Source organism: Nansenia antarctica (assembly GCF_963989245.1).
Source record: "Nansenia antarctica genome assembly, chromosome: 2".
In the NCBI taxonomy this organism is placed as follows: Eukaryota; Metazoa; Chordata; class Actinopteri; order Argentiniformes; family Microstomatidae; genus Nansenia; species Nansenia antarctica.
In genome coordinates this window covers 25,821,067-25,844,203 of record NC_137675.1, presented here as the reverse complement: position 1 = coordinate 25,844,203, position 23,137 = coordinate 25,821,067, and positions in this window count along the sequence as shown.

Below are 23,137 nucleotides of genomic sequence, written 5' to 3'. Positions count from 1 at the left end.
AAATTAAATATGTAAGTCATGCATTTTTCCATGTTTCCCATTGATGGTATATGACGCCGTAAATTTAACTAAAGTTCAGCCGCGAAGTTGTTGCACTGTTGTCCTAAATCAGTGCAGACTGGCAGGGTAGGAGCACAGGTTTCATACAGGTTAGAGCGCCGTTATTCTGTCATGGTCTGACAATGAAGCATTGTTCTTTTTTATTTGATGACTTGTTTGATCGATTGATAGCGTAAAAGTGAAGTTGTGAATGAGTTGCAAGCGTCAATGCTTTTCTACGATATTCCTGTATAAGTCTTGAAGGGTTGTCCCTCTTCCATGATTTCTCAGGTGTGTTGATAATAAACGAAAAAAGATGCTTATAGCACACGCAACAGAAATAAACACAGCTGAAGAAGGCATTGCGAGATATGAGTATTCGCCGGCAACATAACGCGTCACCCGTACCGCGTCTATTTAAACCACTGCTGATGACGTAGACGTCGTGAAGGGCCGTCCCAATTCAAAGGGGTATATTTCAACCCCTATGGCTTGTGGCTCTGTTCGAAGGCCTTGGCTTCGAATCGAGTCACACTCGAAAACGAGCCATAGGGGTAGAAAAGGGAATCGGGATTGGGCCTAGCACTGTTCAACTTCTGCAAGAACCAGCAGCCTATATCTAAAAGGAAATTGGGACTTTTTGAGAGGTTGCGTGAGAGGCTTAAATTGAGAAAGGGGGCAAACCAGGATGAAGGTGATCTCAATCCCCCCATTGGTCCCAACAGTGCATCTCCTACCAGAATCCAGAGATCAAGAGCAACTTCTACCAGAAGCCAGAGATCAAGAGCAACTCCTACCAGAAGCCAGAGATCAAGAGCAAGTACTCGAAAAATAGAAATCGGTTGGCTACACATAGAAAATGATGAAATGAAGCAAATTCGAACAAAGCAAGGTGGGGGCACAAGGAGTGTAGTAATGGATGTAAACAGTGGGATGGATGATATCCTACAAAAAGGAAAGAGTCTGTTCTTCCCACAAGGCATGTCAACCAAAGGACCTGATATAGACTTTGACTTTGAAGTTTGTGATCACAAACTAAATCCAGTTGTTGAAGACGTCACCATTGGTTTTATCTACAATACCCTCTGCATGACTAGACTACGGTTTTATCTTTCCTCTCGTCCCAAGCAAGAGTTACACGGCAACTGTGAAGATGATCACGAGGAGGATGATGATACTGATGAGCATGAGGCTGACAGTGCTCAAGAGGATCACAACACTCTGGAAATGTACGATGATATGAGTTCTCTAGATGGCCCATCTGCCATTTCTGACGCTAATGCCATCACAGATGGACACTTCATAACTTATCAATACCACTCTGTAGCAGAATTACTTCAGAGGGGTTTTGTTGTTGAAGGTGCAGCACAGACCATTGAGGTTGATTTGTCTGACTCAGAGGTTACATTTGGTCCAAGGAAGGAGAAAACCCGTAGCAGTGACTTTAATGACACACTGCCGTATAACCCCACTCTAACCCTAACCCAGGAGCAGACACCCCCAGTCACACTGCCATTAAACCCCACTCCTGGGTCCCAGGAGCAGACACCTCCAATCACAGAAAACCATACACCATGGAAATTGCCTGAAAGACATGATCAAAGCTTTCACAGATCCAGACATTCTCACTAAACCACTCATGATAAGCAGGCTACTCCCAGATAATTCAGTGGAACTAGGCTGTGGATCAGGAGTTGAGAGAGATGTGTATAGTTGCTTTTGGGAAGAGTTTTATGACCGCTGTACTCTGGGAACGACAATAAAAGTCCCTTTTATCCGGCATGACTTCAGCGGAGACACTTGGAAGGCCATTGGCAGAATTCTCCTCAAAGGTTATCAAGACTGTCAGTACTTCCCTATCAAGCTTGCTTGCCCTTTCATGGAGGAGATGCTGTGTATGGCGTAGTGCAGACTGACCTGACAGAATCATTTCTGCAGTTTATGAGTGGCCACGAAGGTGAGATTAGGGTTACACAATCAATTGCTGCATCTTGAATTCGGTTCACAAATGCTCACTCATAGACTATTATGTTCACAGGGACACTATGAATGTTTGTGATTATTTCTTCTTTATTATTATTATTTTTGCATGGTTGTAATATGAAATCATGGATGACCCGAAATTGCTGAGAAAAAGGCATGATTATTATATTAGTGGGGTTACATGTGAAATTGTCAGACATTTAGAGCTGTATACTATGAGGCGATTCTTTGATCTGACCACTTTTTGTGCTGTGTCTTTATAATGTTTTATAACCACAGGTGAGGTCATCCGACGAGCCCTTGGCGATTTCACCTCCATTGACTCAGAAGATCTTGGGGAAGTCCTTGACAACTACGACTGTAGAAGGAGAGTCACCGCAGAGAATCTCCCAGAGATCCTAATGGAGATTGCCCACAAGGAGCTTGTGCAAAAGTATGTGATAGACTGTTGGAAAGATGTTACTCAGAGCCAGTTTGTCTTGAATCGTGAGGAACTTTTGGAGATGTATGCAAACCTCAAACCAGCACCTAAAAAAGTACTGGCACTACTGCATCTCCCAGCAGATATGAGTACCAAACAACAGGAAGTAGGGCATCATCTGAAACGTTACATCAGAGAGATGGACGAGGAGAAACTAGGCAGGTTTCTTAGGTTCACCACAGGATCAAATCTGATCACATGTGACAGTATAGCCGTGATGTTTTCACAGATGTCTGAATTTACAAGACGGCCAATAGGACGCACATGTGGTAGGGTTTTAGAATTAGCTGAATGCTATGAAAATTTCCCAGACTTCCGAGCTGAATTCAATGGAGTCCTTGACAGCAACATTTGGGTCATGGACATTGTATAGGACATTGTGGACCTTAGGTATTTTTCATTTAGCACTTTATCTCTGTGACAGTCTCAGCGAAAGGGTTGTACCTTGTTTTTTGTAGTATGCCTAATTCCTGGAAGTATAACAGCTGCAGCCATTGATCTTTGAGTAATGTTGATTATAATTGTGTATTAGGTAGACTATTGAAATGAAACCAATGGTAAGATAGAATGTTTGTATTGAAGCAGTTCTTTCTTTGATACTAGGTCACATTTAGTACATCCGGAAAGTATTCAGACCCCTTACTTTTTTCCCACATTTACTCAATTTAATTTCATGGAAATGGATTTAACAATGCACAACAATTGCCAACAATCCACACACAATACCCCAGAATGACAATGTGAAACCACTTTTTGGAATCTCAGTAAATGTATTAAAATTGAAATACAGAAATACTTCATGTACATAAGTATTCAGACCCCTTGCAATGACACTATTAAAAATAGCTAAAATGCCAAAATGTTGCATTGTTCAAGGGCTTGCCAATTTGAGGTGCTGATATTCAAGGTTCTCAGAATAATTGTTGTTATTGTTTGCATAAGAAAGTTAATACTCTACTTTTTACTGTACATCTTGTGGCACATCTTTGGATGGCACAGATTGATGTAAATGTTCCATCAGTGGTTGTATAATATATATATATATATATATATATATATATATATATATATATATATACTGTATATATATATATATAATATAATATAATAATACACTATGTACAAAAGTATTGGGACACCCGAACATCACACCCATATGTGCTTGCTGAACATGTCATTCCAAAACCATGGGCATTCATATGGAGTTGGTGCCCTCTTTGCTACTATAACAGCTTCCCAGAATGCCTTCCCAGAAGAATGGAGGCTGTTCTAGTAGCAAAGAGGGCACCAACTCCATATTAATGGCCATGGTTTTGGAATGAGATGTTCAGCAAGCACATCTGGGTGTGATGTTCCAGTGTCCCAATACTTTTGTCCATATCGTGTATATATAATATAATATAATATAATATATACATATAATATGATATATACATACATATACATATTATGAGTTTACAATCCATGTTGATGTGTTACCTGTACTGTATGTAGCAGGGTGTTACTGAATGTTCAACATATGGGATGTTATTTGTACTTTAAAAACAATATACAGTAACTGTAATGTAAGTATTCAAAATGAAACCTGCATTTTACTAGGACATTTTGGAGACCTTGTTATCTTACAGTTTTTATTGCTGAAGTTGTTGCTACAATTAAACTTTATTACGTGTGCATATTGTTCTACCCATTTACTTTTACATGTGTCTTATTTCAATTTCTGAGGACATTGGCCCTCCGTCCTGCCAGAGGATTGGATCCCTTATAATATGGCTGGTTTTACAAACAAAGTTGAATGCATAACTCTGAAGACTAGAACAGAGAGACGAACTAGAACAGTTACAGCGTTACCAGTGGATTAATAAAGGGTGGGTATAATTATCTAAATGTTTGGTTCATTGAATAAAGAAATAAATAGGCTACTTGAAAGTGGTACTCCACTCTCCTTAACCCTTATGTTGTGTTCGGGTCTGCCGTGGCCCGTTTCAAGTTACAATTATATAATAACTACCATCTAGTTGTTTTTTTATTGGAACAAGGTTCATGATATCCTCCACAACAGCTATATAAACACTACAACACTGATTTTGACAATTTTAGCCAATTCTGCCAATATAATTTGATGTTCGGGTCTGGGAAGACCCAGCAGTGCATTGAAATATTGTGGGGCCATACAATAAAATGACAACAGGATTGGTTATGAATGCATAATAAGTTAGTTATGATGTAGTAATAACAATATTGGATGATAGTCATTGTTTTTGAGTGTTTTGGACTGAGTTAAATCATAGGTCAAAATTGACCCATGAACACACGGGACAGAAACAGCTTTCGAACACAACACAAGGGTTAAAAAAAAGTGGGGACAAGTGAACTCCATCTCTAAAGGTTTTGCAGTATCTCTGTTCTTAGCAATGTGTACAGTTCAGCAGCATCATATGCATCTTTTGGAGAGTCCCATCCATTTTCCTGCATCAGTAAAAGAGATAGCTCAAACACAGTTTCATCACAAGGCAATTGACCCTTGGGTGTACACTCCTCCTTACAGAGATCCACCTCTTCTTGGTCAATCGATTTCAGTCTGTCCTCTGCACCAAACATCTGTGGGACTGTATACAACAAGACTGGACGACCTCCTGGCACATTCCGGGCTGGCATTGGTCTGATCTTGTGTGAATTCCATGTCCTCACAACTTCATCAAGTTCTTGCTGCAGGATCATGAAGAAAATAATCTCATTACCAACATAAATCAATACATTCCACAATAGTAATCTGATCATAATTTGCATATAATTATGATAATCATAATATCTTATCTTCCTAGAGAGGTGGCTGACTAAAATGTATGATTATAATAAGAGAGGCCCATCATCCAACCCAACCCACCCCCCTTTTAATAAACCTGATGTTGCTCAATACCTACCTGCACATCAGTGCTGACTGTGTACACTTGTATGCTATCATACACAGAGAATACATATTTGTCTGTTTATATGAATGTATGTAAAAGTGGAATCTATCCAGTTCCTAAAACGCCTTACTTTATGAAAACAGAGTGGCAGATGCAATCTAATATATGCTTTTCTTGATAAACTGTGTGTGTGTGTGTGTGTGTGCATGCTTTATATTAGGGACAGACTTGGACTGTAATAGTGTTACTGTACCTGCACAAGGTTGAGGAAGCAGAACTGGATAAGACTTTTATCCAAGAAATCTCCAGAGAAATGACCATTGTCTTGAAGGGTTTTGAAAAGATTCATCCAGAACTGTGCACTTTGTTTTCTAAGTATTCCCCACCAGGACTCAATTCGCTGATTTGCAGTGCTGTGACCATACAAAACTTTTCTCTCTGGCAAAAACATCTTGGTGGTTTCTTCTCAAAAAGACCTGCATGTTCTCCACATCTCCGTTTTCTGTGCCCCTATCAGCTCGCAGCCTCTCTGGACATCCTCCAACACCTTCAATGCTTTGAATATAATATCCAGCTATGACTTTTGGATCGTTGTTTGTTGTGTACGCTTCCATCCATACCACATAACGACTATAGCCATCGATGCAACCATTGATCCCTATTGATTCCGTACGGCTTCAGTTTGTCGTAAGAGTCCATATGCCAGAGTGCATTAGGACCTCGGGTAGAGTACTGCCGACACCTTGAGGGTCAATTAATTTGATAATCTGTCGTATGACATCTTGTTGGACCACGAATCCCATTCGAATTGCACGGAGATGCATCCAACGATAGCCTTGCATTTGGCCACTTCGCGATAGTTCCTCCTGCACAAAGGCTATTACCTCATTTAAATCTGAGTGATTTGTCCTTCTGTAAAGACCCAGTTCTATATCGTGGAGCTCCGCCCCATAGGGGAGCTCTGCTCCTATTGGTTTACCCTCTACCTAAAGTAGCCAATGACTGAATTTTTCAATGCCTGCGCCCGCCTGGGGTGCTATATAAAGGGGCGTACTTCGCTCCATCATTCTCCCAAAAAGTTCAGCACGGGTTTATATCTGAAGACTGAGAAGGACGACTACTAAGACTGGAGAACCCGCCAGACTTTTCCCTTCAAGATATGGATCGTCCGCCGCCTATGGAGAAGTTCCTCCGGGACGCCTTCCGCTGCGACTTCCAAGCAGCGGAGGACACTTTTCAGCGGAGGAGACTTTTCCCTTCAGCGATGGATCGTCCACCGCCGACCACGAAGAAGTTCCTCCGGGACACCTGCCGCTGCGATTTCCTAGCAGCGGAGGACAAGCACGACTTCTGCCACGTCTGCCTCTGCCCCGAACATGCCGAGGCGGCGTTGGTCGCCTCCCCCAGCTGCCTCCCCTTCCACCTCCTTTCCGTCGCGGAAAGGCGAAAGGGGATGGCCTGGTTCAAGGAGAGCGTTCCCCTGGCGGGCGCTATCTCGGGGATGCTATCCGACTCGAATAGCTCTGCCGATGATGCGTCCGGACAGGCCCCAGAGCGGCGTTCTGGGCAGGCACCTCCCCAAGTAGGGATGGTCCCGCCCGCTCAGCCGGCCCTGACATCACGCCGCCCTCACCCAGCTGAGTGGTCGGTGCCGGTGTCAGAATCAGAAAGCTCTGATGAGCTCGGTGCGCAGGCGGCGGCGGCGGCGAATAGCATCGCCGTGTTTAACGCCGCCATTGCGAAAATCACCACAGACCGACCCAACGGTCTGTCTGCAGCGGAGGCGGAGCTTCTGAGCAAGCTCAGTGCCGCGACGATGTACCTGGTCCACCTCTTCTTCTTCCGCCGTGGTGACGACTAGGCCGTCAACGGCTGCGAAACGGAGTTTTCTGCGTGATGCGGCACTGGCTCCACCTCTACCGACGGAGCCATGCCCCACTCGGCATCCCCAGCCCCCGCCGCTGACCACTGGGAGGGCCCGCTACGGCCCCCCACGGCAGCGTGACCCGGTTCCACTGGCGGAGGGGTCGGTAATGACCCCACCACCGGTTTCCTCTTCATGGCTGCTACCTCATAAGAGGCAAAGGAAGGAAAATCCCCACCTTACTTTTTCAGTAAAGGTGATTTTCCCATGTTATCTACCAGAGCGGAGACCCGCCTGCCTTGTCAGGGCGTGGTCCAATCGCTACCGGTTAGAAACAAAGCGGAGACTGGCCCAGCTTACCAGTTTGTGGCCAGCTCTCTGCCTAGCGGACTTACCCCTATCACGACACGAGGCGGGTTAAACACCCCTGTCTGTAGCCGTATAGAGGGACCGTTATCTACCAGAGCGGAGATCGACCTGCCTTGTCAGAGTGTGGTCGACTCGCTACCGGTTAGAAACAAACCGGAGACTGGCCCAGCTTACCGGCGTGTGGCCAGCTCTCTGCCTAACGGACTTACCCCTATCACGACACGTAGCGGGTTAAACACCCCTGTATGTAGCCGTATAGAGGGACCGTTATTTACATCAAAAACCCCTCCATGTCTATCAAGACCTGGCCCAGCTCATGAGCGTGCGGCCGGTTCTTTGATTATCAGGCATAATAAACCTGCGTCAATAAAGAGCATTGTTACACATAACAAACACTCTTTACAGACGGCAGCCCATCCCTTTCGAAATGACCCCACCTTGGGCTGTGCCACCTCCTCGGTGGGCAGCGGCGGCTGGGGTCATACAGAAATTCAAGTTTTTTCTGTCGACTGCACCACAACAGACGGCCCAGCCGCTGTCGTTGCGTTATACAGAATGGCTAGAAGGGGCAGGTATTCTGTCGGGCTGGCTAGACAGGACATTGAGGAGGGGATATGCACTACAGTTCATTCAGCCTCCTCCGCCCTTCAGGGGCGTGAGAGGGACTGTTTTGTCCTGCCCAATAAAAACACGTGCGCTCCAGGAGGAGATTACGAATCTCGGGTACGCGCTTGCTCCTCGAACTTTCTCCAAATGCGTGCAGACAGCACTCGAACCACAGAGGCGAAACGGGATACGCATATTAGCATATCTCGACGACCTACTGGTTTTGGCCCAATACCCAAATCGAGCCATTCGGGACGCAACCTCACTGGTGCAGCACCTCGCTCAGCTGGGGTTAGCTGTCAACTGGACAAAGAGTGCTCCGTGGCCGGCTCAACAGTTTTCCTATCTAGGCATTCAGTGGATACTGCCGAGATGAGGGCCAGTTTATCGGCACCACGGAGAGCGACACTGACGTCAGCTCTCCGGGTGTGTCGAGTGACAAATACAATCACCGCTCTGTCAAGGATGTCCTTACTAGGACTGATGTCTGCAGCCCATGTAGTGGTCCCCTTAGGCCTATTACACATGCGCAGACTGCAGAGGTGGTTCGCACGACTGCGACTGGTTCCAGTGAGACACCGTCGCAAGTTGATTGTAATACCGAGATCGGTCAAAACCGACCTGAGCTACTGGAGAGACCCGCGCGGAGTCGCCATGACCGGCATCCCACTACCCAGTCTTCGCGGACGCGTCGTTGACTGGGTGGGGAGGAGCGTGTCAGGCAGGTTCGGTGGCAAGAAGATGGGGACCGTTAGAGACGCGTCACATCAATCTGCTGGAACTCGAGGCGGTGGAGTTAACGCTACTTCATTTTGCCCCGGTGTTAAAGGATCTGGACGTGTTAGTCAGATCCGACAACAGGACAACAGTAGCATACATCAATCGTCAAGGGGGAGTACGCTCGGCGTCACTTCTTCGCCTAGCGACAGATGTATGGCTGTGGGTTCGCTAAATGTGTATGTATGTGTAATGTATGTGTATGTATGTGTAATGGTATGTATGTGTGGGTTCACACCTGAGTTCGCTAAAAGCTCTCCACATTCCAGGTCTGCTCAACGAAGGAGCAGATCTGTTATCACGGGGAGGCCCGAGGGACGACGACTGGAGGTTAGCACCCTCCATTGTGTCTCTGATTTGGGCACGGTTCGGGCAAGCAGAAGTGGATCTGTTTGCGTCACGGACAAATGCGCAGTGTCGCCTTTGGTTCTCCCTGCGCGAACAGGACAACCCGCCATTGGGAGTCGATACATTCGCACACCACCCATGGCCGAGGGTCCTGTTATACGCGTTCCCACCCCTGACATCTATCCTCCCACTGTTGGCACGAGTGAGGTCAGAGAGGCTAGAGTTAATTCTTGTAGCCCCGGACCGTCCCGGAGCCCCGTGGTTTCCGGAACTGATGGAGATGTTGGTAGAGGGCCCATGGCCCATACCTCATCGACAAGATGCACTCTCTCAAGCCAGTGGCTTGGTGAGGGGGCCTCCTATGAGGGGGGGCCCCCTCATGGCCTGGTTACTGAGAGGGATTTGTTAGAACGCAGGGGTCTGACAGACGCGGTCATTCAGAGCATTCAGAGTGCGCGCGCGCAATCCACTGCAAAGGGATATGCGGCGCGCTGGCGAGTTTTACACAGTGGTGTGAGGGACAGGACGTTGACTCTGTCTGCTGTCGGGTCGAAACGTTCTTGTGCTTCTTACAGTCGCTGTTGACAAGGGATTGGCGGCGGGAACTATTAAAGTTTACGCGGCTGCCATCTCAGCTTGTCATGAGGGTTTTGCGACAACGACACTGTTTTCAGTCATTCGCTGGTTAAGCGTTTTTTGACTGAAGTGTGTAGGCTTAGACGCCCTCATAGGACTCTAATGCCAAAATGGGACCTGTCGATTGTGCTAGAGGCGCTGTGCGTGCCCCCATTCGAACCCATTGTCACTGTGTCGTTGCGTTTTATTGTCTCTCAAGACGAGTCTACTCCTCGCCTTGACTACGGCTAAGCGAGTGAGTGATTTGTGCGCTCTCTCGTCACGGGCAGATTGTTTGATCATATCTGATGACGAAACAAAAGCTGTATTACGCCCTAACCCGGCTTTATCCCTACGGTTAATCGTGGGTTTAGGGTTCAGAGCTGTGCTCTGAGCGCCTTTTTTTCCTCCTCCTCACGACGGAGAGAGGGAGAGGCGTTTACATTGTCTATGTCCGGTGCGCGCGTTGGCACAACATGTGAAGCGCACGGCAGGACTGAGATCTTCTCCCCGGCTTCTGATCTGCTATGGCGGACAGAAAGCCGGGACACCACTCTCGAAGCAGAGGCTGTCCCATTGGTTTTGCGAGGCTATTAGCCTCGCATACGATTCGAAGGGGCAGCCCGTGCCGACTGGCATTCGGGCTCATTCCACCAGGGGCATGACCACATCAGTGGCCATTCTCAGGGGAGTGGGAGTGGAGGAGATATGTTAGGCGGCGTCTTGGTCGTCGCCATCACTTTTTGTACGGTATTACTTGATAGATATTTCTTCCTCATCCTTTCTCATTCTGGCCTCAGTTTTGCTGATGACTGATGTAGTGGGGAAGGCACTTGGATTACCCTGGTCATGGGGATTCTATTCAAGTGCTGTCAGGATGAATACGGATGTGCCTGGGGAGGGGACCCTCCTCCAGGACATGTTCCGTTAGATCAACAACCCTACGTGCTCACGTAAGGGTTAGGTCAGTGATATTCTTCCTCATCCTTTTCTCATTCTGTCCTCAGTTTTGCTGATGACTGATGTTGTGGGAAGGGCACTTGGATGTACCCCAGCTCACACATTGAGATTGATTGAGATTGTTTATTTAAGGTAAGCCCCTTGAGAAGAATCTTCTCATTTTCGAGGGGGTCCTCACATGACGATACAAACATAATAGTAACACATAACAAATAACAATACAAAGCACCTACACACACACTCACACACACAGCCCGTCATCACTCCACAACCCACCACTACAACCCAACCGCAATATATAGATGCAACAGTCAGATACATACATAATATAATTATCAGAAGACAACTCATTCGCATCGCACTCATTCGCTAGCCATGAGTGTTTCCAAGCCAGTGAGATCCCATCCACCAGCAGAGCTGAGAATCCGCTCTAGCTGGCTTCTCCTGCGAGAACACTCACATAGGCCCACATTCTCTGTGCACTCATTCACCCAGATCAGGTGATACCCTGCTAGGGCAGTGATTGGCTCCTGTCTCAGACCTTCCCCGAGGTGATTGGTTGGAGTGACTAGCACTCTGCATGTGACCTCTACAGTGAGCTTCCTCCCACTTTTTTGGTACTTCAAAAGATATTTATTACGAGAACGAAAACTTTGAGATCTGAACTTTGAAGCTGCGATAGAGAGGTCCCTCTCACACCGTGAACAACCGTTTGTTAATCTTCTGCCATTTGCTCTTTGTTGCTCTCAATCTGAGACACGTCATAAGAACATACACTGATGTTCATTACGACCCACCAGTGGGTTGAGGTCCTCTGACTGCGGCTCCTCCACATTCTGCAAGTCACTCATCTCCATCTCCAGTCTCCGGAACTTATCCTTAGTTTTCTGCCTGTCATCATAGGCCCTCTTTAGGAGTCCCTGGTTCTGCCTGACGTCCTCATCCACCCGCTTCATCTGCTGCTTGAAGCCATCTATGTGGGCAACCTGGTGTTCTATTTCCCCCCTCAGGTGCCTGATTTCTTCCTCGACGTCTCTGCTGAGGTAGGAGGCCCTCGTCTGACCAGAGGAATAGAAGCGTTTGTTGTAGATCTGATCTCCGTACTTCAAGAAGGCCTTACTGCAGTTCCTAGGAGGCTGTCTGCTCTGCATCACCTTGCGAGCCTCTGCTCTATTCTTGATCAGCAGGACGGTCTCTATGCTCCTCTGGTCGATGAGGCAGTTGGCCACTACTGGGTCCTCTATCTCCAGGGCCTGCAGTACTGAAGGGTAGTCTGGGTGGTAGACTTCCCTCCTGCTGGTGTCGTGTTGCTTGGGCAAGAAATGGCTGGTGATGATGACAGGCTTCCTGCCTGCGGGGTAGCTGCTCATCAGGCCTTGCAGCACCCTCTCGTCCTCATGGTTGTCACAGGTGAAAGCCACCATCAGGGCGTTCAGACACGCCTCCACTGCCAGGGCCAGCTCTGGGTCCTTCAGACGGAAAAGGTAACCCAGCGGTCCCAGTGGCTTCTTCTTGAACTGGCCCTTCCTGTGGGCATCATCTATGGCAGCCAGTAAGGCGGGCATGTGCTCCCCGAAGCGCCGCAGCCGGGACGAGCGACTGCCCTCCATGGTGCATAGGTTCCTGCGGTTGGCATCCACAGACAGCCACAGGTTCTGCTCCTCCGTCAACATGCGGGTTTGCTCCTCCTTGGCGCGGGCCACAGCCAGCTGAAACTGGTCTATCTGCTGTCCGAAGGTGGAGTCCTGGAAGCTGAGAGCGTCCAGCTCCGTCTGTAGCCGCTCCATCCACTCAGCACGCACCTGGGTCTCTGCACCCGAAGCCTGGCTCATACTCTCTCCGTCTCATAGAATCTTCTAGACAACATCTTCTAGATAACATCTGCAGGGTTTTGTCCGGTGTCTATGTACCTCCAGCACTCCGCTCCTACCAGTTCCTGGATCTCCGATACTCAGACTCCTACAAACACCTTGTACCGGCAGGATTGGGACTGGAGCCAGGTGATAACGGTCGTAGAGTCCGACCACAAGACGGTATCACGCACAGGTAAGGTGAGTTCTTCCTTCACCAACTTAGCTAACTGTGCGCCAACCAGAGCTGCGCAGAGCTCCAGGCGCGGGATCGACTGCTGCTTTCGTGGGGCTACCCTGGATCGGGCTAGGACGAAGGCGACGTGGACCTCCCTTGTCCTTAGCCCGAAGATAAGCCACTGACCCGTAAGCGGTCTCCGAAGCGTCACTGAAGATGTGCAGGTCAATCTCACTGGTCTCCAGGTTGACCATCGAAGTGAAGTAACTCCGGGGGATGGCGATCTCGCAAAGCAGGGGGAGTTCTTCTTCCCACTCTCTCCATTGGTCAGCGAGATGCTCCGGGATGGGGTCGTCCCAGCCCGTCCCAGAACCATGAGCTCCGCTCCACTCATAGAACTGGAGTCTATCTCCATAACTATCGTTCACGACAACGTGAACAGGAATAGAAGCGTTTGTTGTAGATCTGATCTCCGTCCTTCGAGAAGGCCTTACTGCAGTTCCTAGGAGGCTGTCTGCTCTGCATCACCTTGCGAGCCTCTGCTCTATTCTTGATCAGCAGGACGGTCTCTATGCTCCTCTGGTCGATGAGGCAGTTGGCCACTACTGGGTCCTCTATCTCCAGGGCCTGCAGTACTGAAGGGTAGTCTGGGTGGTAGACTTCCCTCCTGCTGGTGTCGTGTTGCTTGGGCAAGAAATGGCTGGTGATGATGACAGGCTTCCTGCCTGCGGGGTAGCTGCTCATCAGGCCTTGCAGCACCCTCTCGTCCTCATGGTTGTCACAGGTGAAAGCCACCATCAGGGCGTTCAGACACGCCTCCACTGCCAGGGCCAGCTCTGGGTCCTTCAGACGGAAAAGGTTACCCAGCGGTCCCAGTGGCTTCTTCTTGAACTGGCCCTTCCTGTGGGCATCATCTATGGCAGCCAGTAAGGCGGGCATGTGCTCCCCGAAGCGCCGCAGCCGGGACGAGCGACTGCCCTCCATGGTGCATAGGTTCCTGCGGTTGGCATCCACAGACAGCCACAGGTTCTGCTCCTCCGTCAACATGCGGGTTTGCTCCTCCTTGGCGCGGGCCACAGCCAGCTGAAACTGGTCTATCTGCTGTCCGAAGGTGGAGTCCTGGAAGCTGAGAGCGTCCAGCTCCGTCTGTAGCCGCTCCATCCGCTCAGCACGCACCTGGGTCTCTGCACCCGAAGCCTGGCTCATACTCTCTCCGTCTCATAGAATCTTCTAGACAACATCTTCTAGATAACATCTGCAGGGTTTTGTCCGGTGTCGATGTACCTCCAGCACTCCGCTCCTACCAGTTCCTGGATCTCCGATACTCGGACTCCTACAAACACCTTGTACCGGCAGGATTGGGACTGGAGCCAGGTGATAACGGTCGTAGAGTCCGACCACAAGACGGTATCACGCACAGGTAAGGTGAGTTCTTCCTTCACCAACTTAGCTAACTGTGCGCCAACCAGAGCTGCGCAGAGCTCCAGGCGCGGGATCGACTGCTGCTTTCGTGGGGCTACCCTGGATCGGGCTAGGACGAAGGCGACGTGGACCTCTCCTCCCTTGTCCTTAGCCCGAAGATAAGCCACTGACCTGTAAGCGGTCTCCGAAGCGTCACTGAAGATGTGCAGGTCAATCTCACTGGTCTCCAGGTTGACCATCGAAGTGAAGTAACTCCGGGGGATGGCGATCTCGCAAAGCAGGGGGAGTTCTTCTTCCCACTCTCTCCATTGGTCAGCGAGATGCTCCGGGATGGGGTCGTCCCAGCCCGTCCCAGAACCATGAGCTCCGCTCCACTCATAGAACTGGAGTCTATCTCCATAACTATCGTTCACGACAACGTGAACAGGAATAGAAGCGTTTGTTGTAGATCTGATCTCCGTACTTCAAGAAGGCCTTACTGCAGTTCCTAGGAGGCTGTCTGCTCTGCATCACCTTGCGAGCCTCTGCTCTATTCTTGATCAGCAGGACGGTCTCTATGCTCCTCTGGTCGATGAGGCAGTTGGCCACTACTGGGTCCTCTATCTCCAGGGCCTGCAGTACTGAAGGGTAGTCTGGGTGGTAGACTTCCCTCCTGCTGGTGTCGTGTTGCTTGGGCAAGAAATGGCTGGTGATGATGACAGGCTTCCTGCCTGCGGGGTAGCTGCTCATCAGGCCTTGTAGCACCCTCTCGTCCTCATGGTTGTCACAGGTGAAAGCCACCATCAGGGCGTTCAGACACGCCTCCACTGCCAGGGCTAGCTCTGGGTCCTTCAGACGGAAAAGGTAACCCAGCGGTCCCAGTGGCTTCTTCTTGAACTGGCCCTTCCTGTGGGCATCATCTATGGCAGCCAGTAAGGCGGGCATGTGCTCCCCGAAGCGCTGCAGCCGGGACGAACGACTGCCCTCCATGGTGCATAGGTTCCTGCGGTTGGCATCCACAGACAGCCACAGGTTCTGCTCCTCAATCAACATGCAGGTTTGCTCCTCCTTGGCGCGGGCCACAGCCAGCTGAAACTGGTCTATCTGCTGTCCGAAGGTGGAGTCCTGGAAGCTGAGAGCGTCCAGCTCCGTCTGTAGCCGCTCCATCCGCTCAGCACGCACCTGGGTCTCTGCACCCGAAGCCTGGCTCATACTCTCTCCGTCTCATAGAATCTTCTAGACAACATCTTCTAGATAACATCTGCAGGGTTTTGTCCGGTGTCTATGTACCTCCAGCACTCCGCTCCTACCAGTTCCTGGATCTCCGATACTCAGACTCCTACAAACACCTTGTACCGGCAGGATTGGGACTGGAGCCAGGTGATAACGGTCGTAGAGTCCGACCACAAGACGGTATCACGCACAGGTAAGGTGAGTTCTTCCTTCACCAACTTAGCTAACTGTGCGCCAACCAGAGCTGCGCAGAGCTCCAGGCGCGGGATCGACTGCTGCTTTCGTGGGGCTACCCTGGATCGGGCTAGGACGAAGGCGACGTGGACCTCCCTTGTCCTTAGCCCGAAGATAAGCCACTGACCCGTAAGCGGTCTCCGAAGCGTCACTGAAGATGTGCAGGTCAATCTCACTGGTCTCCAGGTTGACCATCGAAGTGAAGTAACTCCGGGGGATGGCGATCTCGCAAAGCAGGGGGAGTTCTTCTTCCCACTCTCTCCATTGGTCAGCGAGATGCTCCGGGATGGGGTCGTCCCAGCCCGTCCCAGAACCATGAGCTCCGCTCCACTCATAGAACTGGAGTCTACCTCCATAACTATCGTTCACGACAACGTGAACAGGAATAGAAGCGTTTGTTGTAGATCTGATCTCCGTCCTTCGAGAAGGCCTTACTGCAGTTCCTAGGAGGCTGTCTGCTCTGCATCACCTTGCGAGCCTCTGCTCTATTCTTGATCAGCAGGACGGTCTCTATGCTCCTCTGGTCGATGAGGCAGTTGGCCACTACTGGGTCCTCTATCTCCAGGGCCTGCAGTACTGAAGGGTAGTCTGGGTGGTAGACTTCCCTCCTGCTGGTGTCGTGTTGCTTGGGCAAGAAATGGCTGGTGATGATGACAGGCTTCCTGCCTGCGGGGTAGCTGCTCATCAGGCCTGGCAGCACCCTCTCGTCCTCATGGTTGTCACAGGTGAAAGCCACCATCAGGGCGTTCAGACACGCCTCCACTGCCAGGGCCAGCTCTGGGTCCTTCAGACGGAAAAGGTAACCCAGCGGTCCCAGTGGCTTCTTCTTGAACTGGCCCTTCCTGTGGGCATCATCTATGGCAGCCAGTAAGGCCGGCATGTGCTCCCCGAAGCGCTGCAGCCGGGACGAACGACTGCCCTCCATGGTGCATAGGTAAGCCACTGACCCGTAAGCGGTCTCCGAAGCGTCACTGAAGATGTGCAGGTCAATCTCACTGGTCTCCAGGTTGACCATCGAAGTGAAGTAACTCCGGGGGATGGCGATCTCGCAAAGCAGGGGGAGTTCTTCTTCCCACTCTCTCCATTGGTCAGCGAGATGCTCCGGGATGGGGTCGTCCCAGCCCGTCCCAGAACCATGAGCTACGCTCCACTCATAGAACTGGAGTCTATCTCCATAACTATCGTTCACGACAACGTCGCTTCAAAGTACGAATACTTGTTATGATACGGTGATTTTGTGCCAATAGACAAAGAATTTCCTTACTACTAAAGCCAATTCCAAAGTATAACTCGATAAGAGAATCCATGTCATCCATTTTAACCAGTAGGAACATTCCATTCTGACTTTAATCTCAGAAATTCTGACTTTTTATCTCAGAAATTCTGACTTTAATCTCAGAAATTCTGACTTTTGATCTCAGAAATTCTGACTTTGATCTCAGAAATTCTGACTTTTTATCTCAGAAATTCTGACTTTAATCTCAGAAATTCCGACTTTTTATCTCAGAAATTCTGACTTTTTTCTCAGAAATTCAGACTTTAATCTCAGAAATTCAGACTTTAATCTCAGAAATTCTGACTTTAAACTCAGAATATAACCCCCCCCCCCCCTTTCGGAAAAAAAAAACTTGTGTTGGTGGCCCTAATACTCTTCCGTAGTGTGCCAACCACAATATCAACATTAATTATGACTCGACATCAAACCAAACCGACCAACAGATCTGCAATTTTATTCCACAACATGAACAACAATTTTCAGCAAAGAGCTATGTATGCAAAGCCATGTATGCTAAATAAACAGGCCTAACAGTCAACTAACTGAAACTTGAACAAAATTACCAACATAACATCTAAGACAACTAAAACGTTGTGATGCGTAGCACAACTTTAAGCAAATTGGTGCGCTCAATTTCTAACAAAGTTGCTAACTGCATCATTCATTTTAATAAGTAGCCCTAACTGGATGGTGATTATACAAGGGTCTTACTTGTATGAATTATAATTAATATTTATATAATGATTTGGTTGTTACTTACATTTTATTATTTTATTCCAACCACAACAAACATATAAAAAAAATTGTAGCAAAGAGCTATGTATGCAAAGCCATGTAAACAGTCCTAACAATCAATGTGATCCTGGCCCTGTTTTCCTTTGCTCAACTCCATTATCTGGGGGTGGTACTTGGTCACTTTAAGTAACAGACAAACTGGTCCAAAACTTTCCCGCAGCTTAGCCACCTAACCGCTCACTGGGTTCAACGTCATAAAGGGACCAGGTAATTTGATTGGACAAGAGGCATTCCATGAGTGCTGATCAGATTTCCAGGGCGAATTTACGAACGCAGCTAGCGAAAACCGTCAGATCAGATATATAAACAGGTTATTTTGATAAACTGGACACATTTTGGGAATATATATGGTTACTTTCTCGCCTGAAAACATTAAAACTTCATAAAATGACATTTTAACACTTGTATTACCAAAATTACAGCTTTTAGCCAATGGAGGTTAAAATGGACGATTTAAATTGCCCTCTGCTAGCCGGTGCGAAATGCATTCTGGGAAAAAGGCGGTGGCTGCGCTTTTTTCCCATGGGTTGTATGTAAAAAGACGGCGAAAAGGCGCTGAAGACGGCGCTTTTTTCTAAAAAAAGATGTCAAGTGTGAACACCCCATAACACTTGTATCGAATCGAATCGAATTCAGAATTTTACTTTGAAAATTGGCGCCAGAATACGACTCTCGTGGAGTGGATGAGAGACTAGGGCTGCATTCGTAAATTCGCCCTGAGAGCGCCGGAGCGTCCCTGAGACCGCCTCTAGTCCAATCAAATTACTTGGTCCCATTGTGAGGTTGAACCCAGTGTGAGCGAATTTACGAACGCGGCCAACATTAAAAAAATAAATAAAAAATCTCCCATTCTCGCACTTATTGCTTGCGTGCCACTGTTTAAGCTGTCGCGTGCCAGCCATAGGTTGCCGACCCCTGTCCTAGACACACAAAGGTGGAAAAGGAACACAAAAGGCTACAACTGGTTCAGTCCACTTCTAGAGTACTGGGTCTGGGGAACACAAAGGTCCAAAACTGTTCTAGACAGCTTAGTCCATCTAGATGTAGGTCAGAAGTGAAAGAGCAATCAGGTCATTGTAATCATTTAAATGTGTCTGTTGTCTAGCCAATGTCAAGCTTCAAGTAGAGAAACTGGTTTCATTGTGGTTACAACAGGAAATCAGTTTCTATAGCTTTGCCCTAGATTGAATCAAAGTTTGAATCTTAAATGTAGAAAAATGTATTTTTACATATAATAATTTTCTCTCACACTTCCTTAGGGCATCATTCTTTGTTTTCTCATATTGAAGCAGAAAGTCTGTCATTGCAGATACATATTGACTGTTGTTCTTGTGTTGAAAATGTTTTGGTTCTCAGGATCAATAAAAATGATCACTGATAATTTAAATGGATTACTTGTCTCATTGAATTGTTATAGAAGCTCAGTCTATTACTGTAAACTACTGAGATGCTAACCTGCGGAATGTCCGGATGACGTGCGTTCTAATTTAGTTGTCGCTGCTTTCTGATACAGGATCCATAGACGTTAGTTTGCAGTATAATAATCATTAATTGCTTCCATACATGCTAACAAATGCCTTACTCAATTGTGTAGAAACAAAACAACAAACAAACTCAGTGCCAAATGTCGGTTGTAAAGTCTGACGTTTAGCAATTTCCGGGTCCAAATTATTAGCCAACGTTGGACCCGGAAACACGTCACGACTTCCGATTAGCAACACCTGGGGGGTATTCCACGTACGTTGATTAGTATATTGGCGATTTAAAAAAAGCAGCGTTCAGGCAACTAGTGATTGGGATTCAAGCCTCAGGTGATTCCTCGAACGAGGATCAGGCTTGTGTCAGTGTTCACAGAACAGCGGTTTAGAAATCCTCAATATGGGCGCGTGCACGCAGACAAAGATCCCCGAAGAGTCGAACTGTCGAAATGAAGATACTACACTCTGCAGGGGTCCTACTTTTTGCGCAGCACTCCTACTTATTGATCTTTATGAAGACGAAAATCAAGATGTAAAATAGTGCAATACTGTCGCAATTAACAAGGCGAGGGAAATGGTTTGGCAAGAAATTGCTGACCGATTAAATGCGTAGGTCATACTAGCCTCAGTTATTGTTATATGTTCATATTTTAATAAATGAATATTTACTACTGTGGTGATATCAGCAGCAGGCTACAAACAATCATATTGTCATGATGGCATAGTGGTATTGACCGCTGCCATAGTATTTATTCGTCATTTTAAGACGGTGGTTCAAATCCTTCTGCTGGATGACATTTGCAAGCGCCGTCTTCCTAATGTTGCACCAACGCGGTGGCAATATACATCGAGGTTGGTCAATGCAGTCTTTGAGAAGAGAGTTGCCCTAAAGGAACTGTTTGACCACATACCGGAAAATCATGAGGAGTATGATGGGGATACTGTGCCTAGCACTGAAGGATTTAATGCAGGTCTGGATGATTTTGAGTTTTGCTTTCTGCTTGAAACATTCAATGGGATTTTTAAGCATTCAGATGTGCTCTTTGGAATACTACAGAAACAAACATTGGATGTACAATTCTGTCTGACAAGGGTGAACGAGTTTTGTGACAAAATTGAGCGAGAGAGGTGCCGGTCTAGTCAGATCTACGAGGACACAGCGCGCATCTCAAGTGGTCCGAGCACACGCGGAGGCCCACGTACAGCACAAGGAGACCGTCGCGCACACTACCAACAACTCTACAGCAATATTCTGGACATCATTATTTGCCAGATACGGAATAGGTTTCAAGACCACGAAAAATGCATGTTTCTTTCCCTCCTCGACCCCCAGCACTTTCAGACCTACCAGAAGAAATTCCCTCAAACAGCCTTCTCCAGCTTAACACAGAGTCACAGAACACTGTTCGATCTGTCCCGGCTAAAAACAGAACTAACTGTAATGAATGCCATGACTGATTTTGAAGGGAAAGTCCCACTGATCTCCTCCCTGAAGTCCCACTGAAGCAGAAACATCTGAGTGAGAGCATGGGGCAGCTTAACACATTGGCATGTGTGGCAGTGACCATCAGGCGCAAATTAAAATGTATGCCAGAAATGCTACTGGACAGACTTGGCTTTCAGCATTAGCCTCCATGTCTATTGAAAAGGACATATTGGTGGAACTGAAATGGACAGATTAACTGTACAACAGAGTAATTGTAAAAGTAAAAGTCTCGAGGAAAGAAAGGAGGATGGATTTTGTGTTCAAATATTCAGTTGTTTTGGTGAGTACAAAGCATTTTATCTTTTATTTGTATATATTTTTGTCATTTTATTTCTGCTAATATATATGTAATTAAAATGAGAAATATATAAAAAATACATGTTTTATGCTTCTGTTGCAGGTTGCAAGAGATGCAGAGATGACGTGTGTGGCGCACTGGCTCAGCTGTGCAGTAAAAGTACTCTATTGTTGAATTGTTTGGTTTAACCTTTATCAAAGTGGACATTCAAGGCTAGGAATACACTTTCACCACTGTCGCAAATATATCCTCAAATGATTTGTTAGTTTTCTTTTATTTTCAGTGAATAGTTTGTGTCTTTATCGTCACGTTTCTTAAATGTAACTGCTTTGGGTGAGACAATGCGCTGTTTAGTGAACAAACTTGTTAAAGCTCGCATATTTGGTGGACTTAATAAAACTTTGTAGAGCGCCTTTTATTTTAACGTTTTGACAGTATCCAAACGATTCTAAAGCTGATAGTTTAACACTCTAAATTGTAAATGCAAAACTAAGTGTTAGGTAAACTGGGTAACCAAGCACAAAATATGACCGCAACAAGATGAATGAAAATCAGTAACTTTACAAAGTTATGTATTTTCAAAGGGTATAGCTATATAGAGAGAAATGTGTCATTTGCCGTAACGCAAGTAAGCCTACGTGTTAGCTAGCAAGCTGGGCTAGCTAGCTACAGTGTGGTGTTAGCTAGCTACGGCGTGGGTTAGCTAGCAAGCAGAGGACTAGCTAGCTACAGTGTGGTCCTATGTTAGCTAGCAAGCAAATGTTTGCAATGTAGCAGATGAGTTTTATGAGGACACTGCCGTCTAGAAAATGCAGCCACATTATTAACTAGCTACCAATAGCAAGCTTCACAGTAGCTAGATTGATTTGTGCAGTAGAGTGATACAATTAAACAGAACTAGCTGTGTTGTATAACACCATGTAACCCAGTACAGTGCAAGTCATATTTTAGAGTCAGGCCAAATTATAATATTCTGCCTGATCACTTATGGAGTCAAAACTAGATTGAAAGGTGTGCGTGCCTTGCAGACAGCTCCATGTGGAAGAAAAAAAACTTGCAGGGGTACGTTTATTGTGGGCGAGTGGTCAGCTAGGAAGGTAGGAGGTAGACAGCCGAGGGGCTTTGAACATTCATCATTATTTTTGTCCTTTTCGAGTCTTGCAGCTGCAGTAATGAAATGGAGCACAGACGCAACTGAGGAGAAAGGCACAGAGGAACGGTGTACTCAATGAGTTTGTATTGTCCTGACAGATTCAGCCCCGCCACTGACGGGCTGAAGAGGTTCCTAAATAATAACAGTTATTCTATCTCTCTCTCTTCCTCTCTCAGTGGCCGCGTGTCTCTGTCTCTGCCTCGTGTCTCTGCCTCCTCCTTCTACCGGGGGAAGTGGAGAAGCGAGAAGAGGTTTTTGAATGACGACAGACGCCGTGTGTAAGCCTTATATAGGCGGACAATTGAGGAGAAAGGCAGTGTAAAGGTCTCTAGGCACAGAGGAACGGTGTACTCAATGAGTTTGTATTGTCCTGACAGATTCAGCCCCGCCACTGACGGGCTGAAGAGGTTCCTAAATAATAACAGTTATTCTATCTCTCTCTCTTCCTCTCTCAGTGGCCGCGTGTCTCTGTCTCTGCCTCTGCCTCGTGTCTCTGCCTCTTCCTACTACCGGGGGAAGTGGAGAAGCGAGAAGAGGTTTTTGAATGACGACAGACGCCGTGTGTAAGCCTTATATAGGCGGACAATTGAGGAGAAAGGCAGTGTAAAGGTCTCTAGGCACAGAGGAACGGTGTACTCAATGAGTTTGTATTGTCCTGACAGATTCAGCCCCGCCACTGACGGGCTGAAGAGGTTCCTAAATAATAACAGTTATTCAATCTCACTCTCTTCCTCTCTCAGTGTCCGCGTGTCTCTGCCTCCTCCTACTACCGGACGCTTTATATAGGCGGAGGGTCCCGTC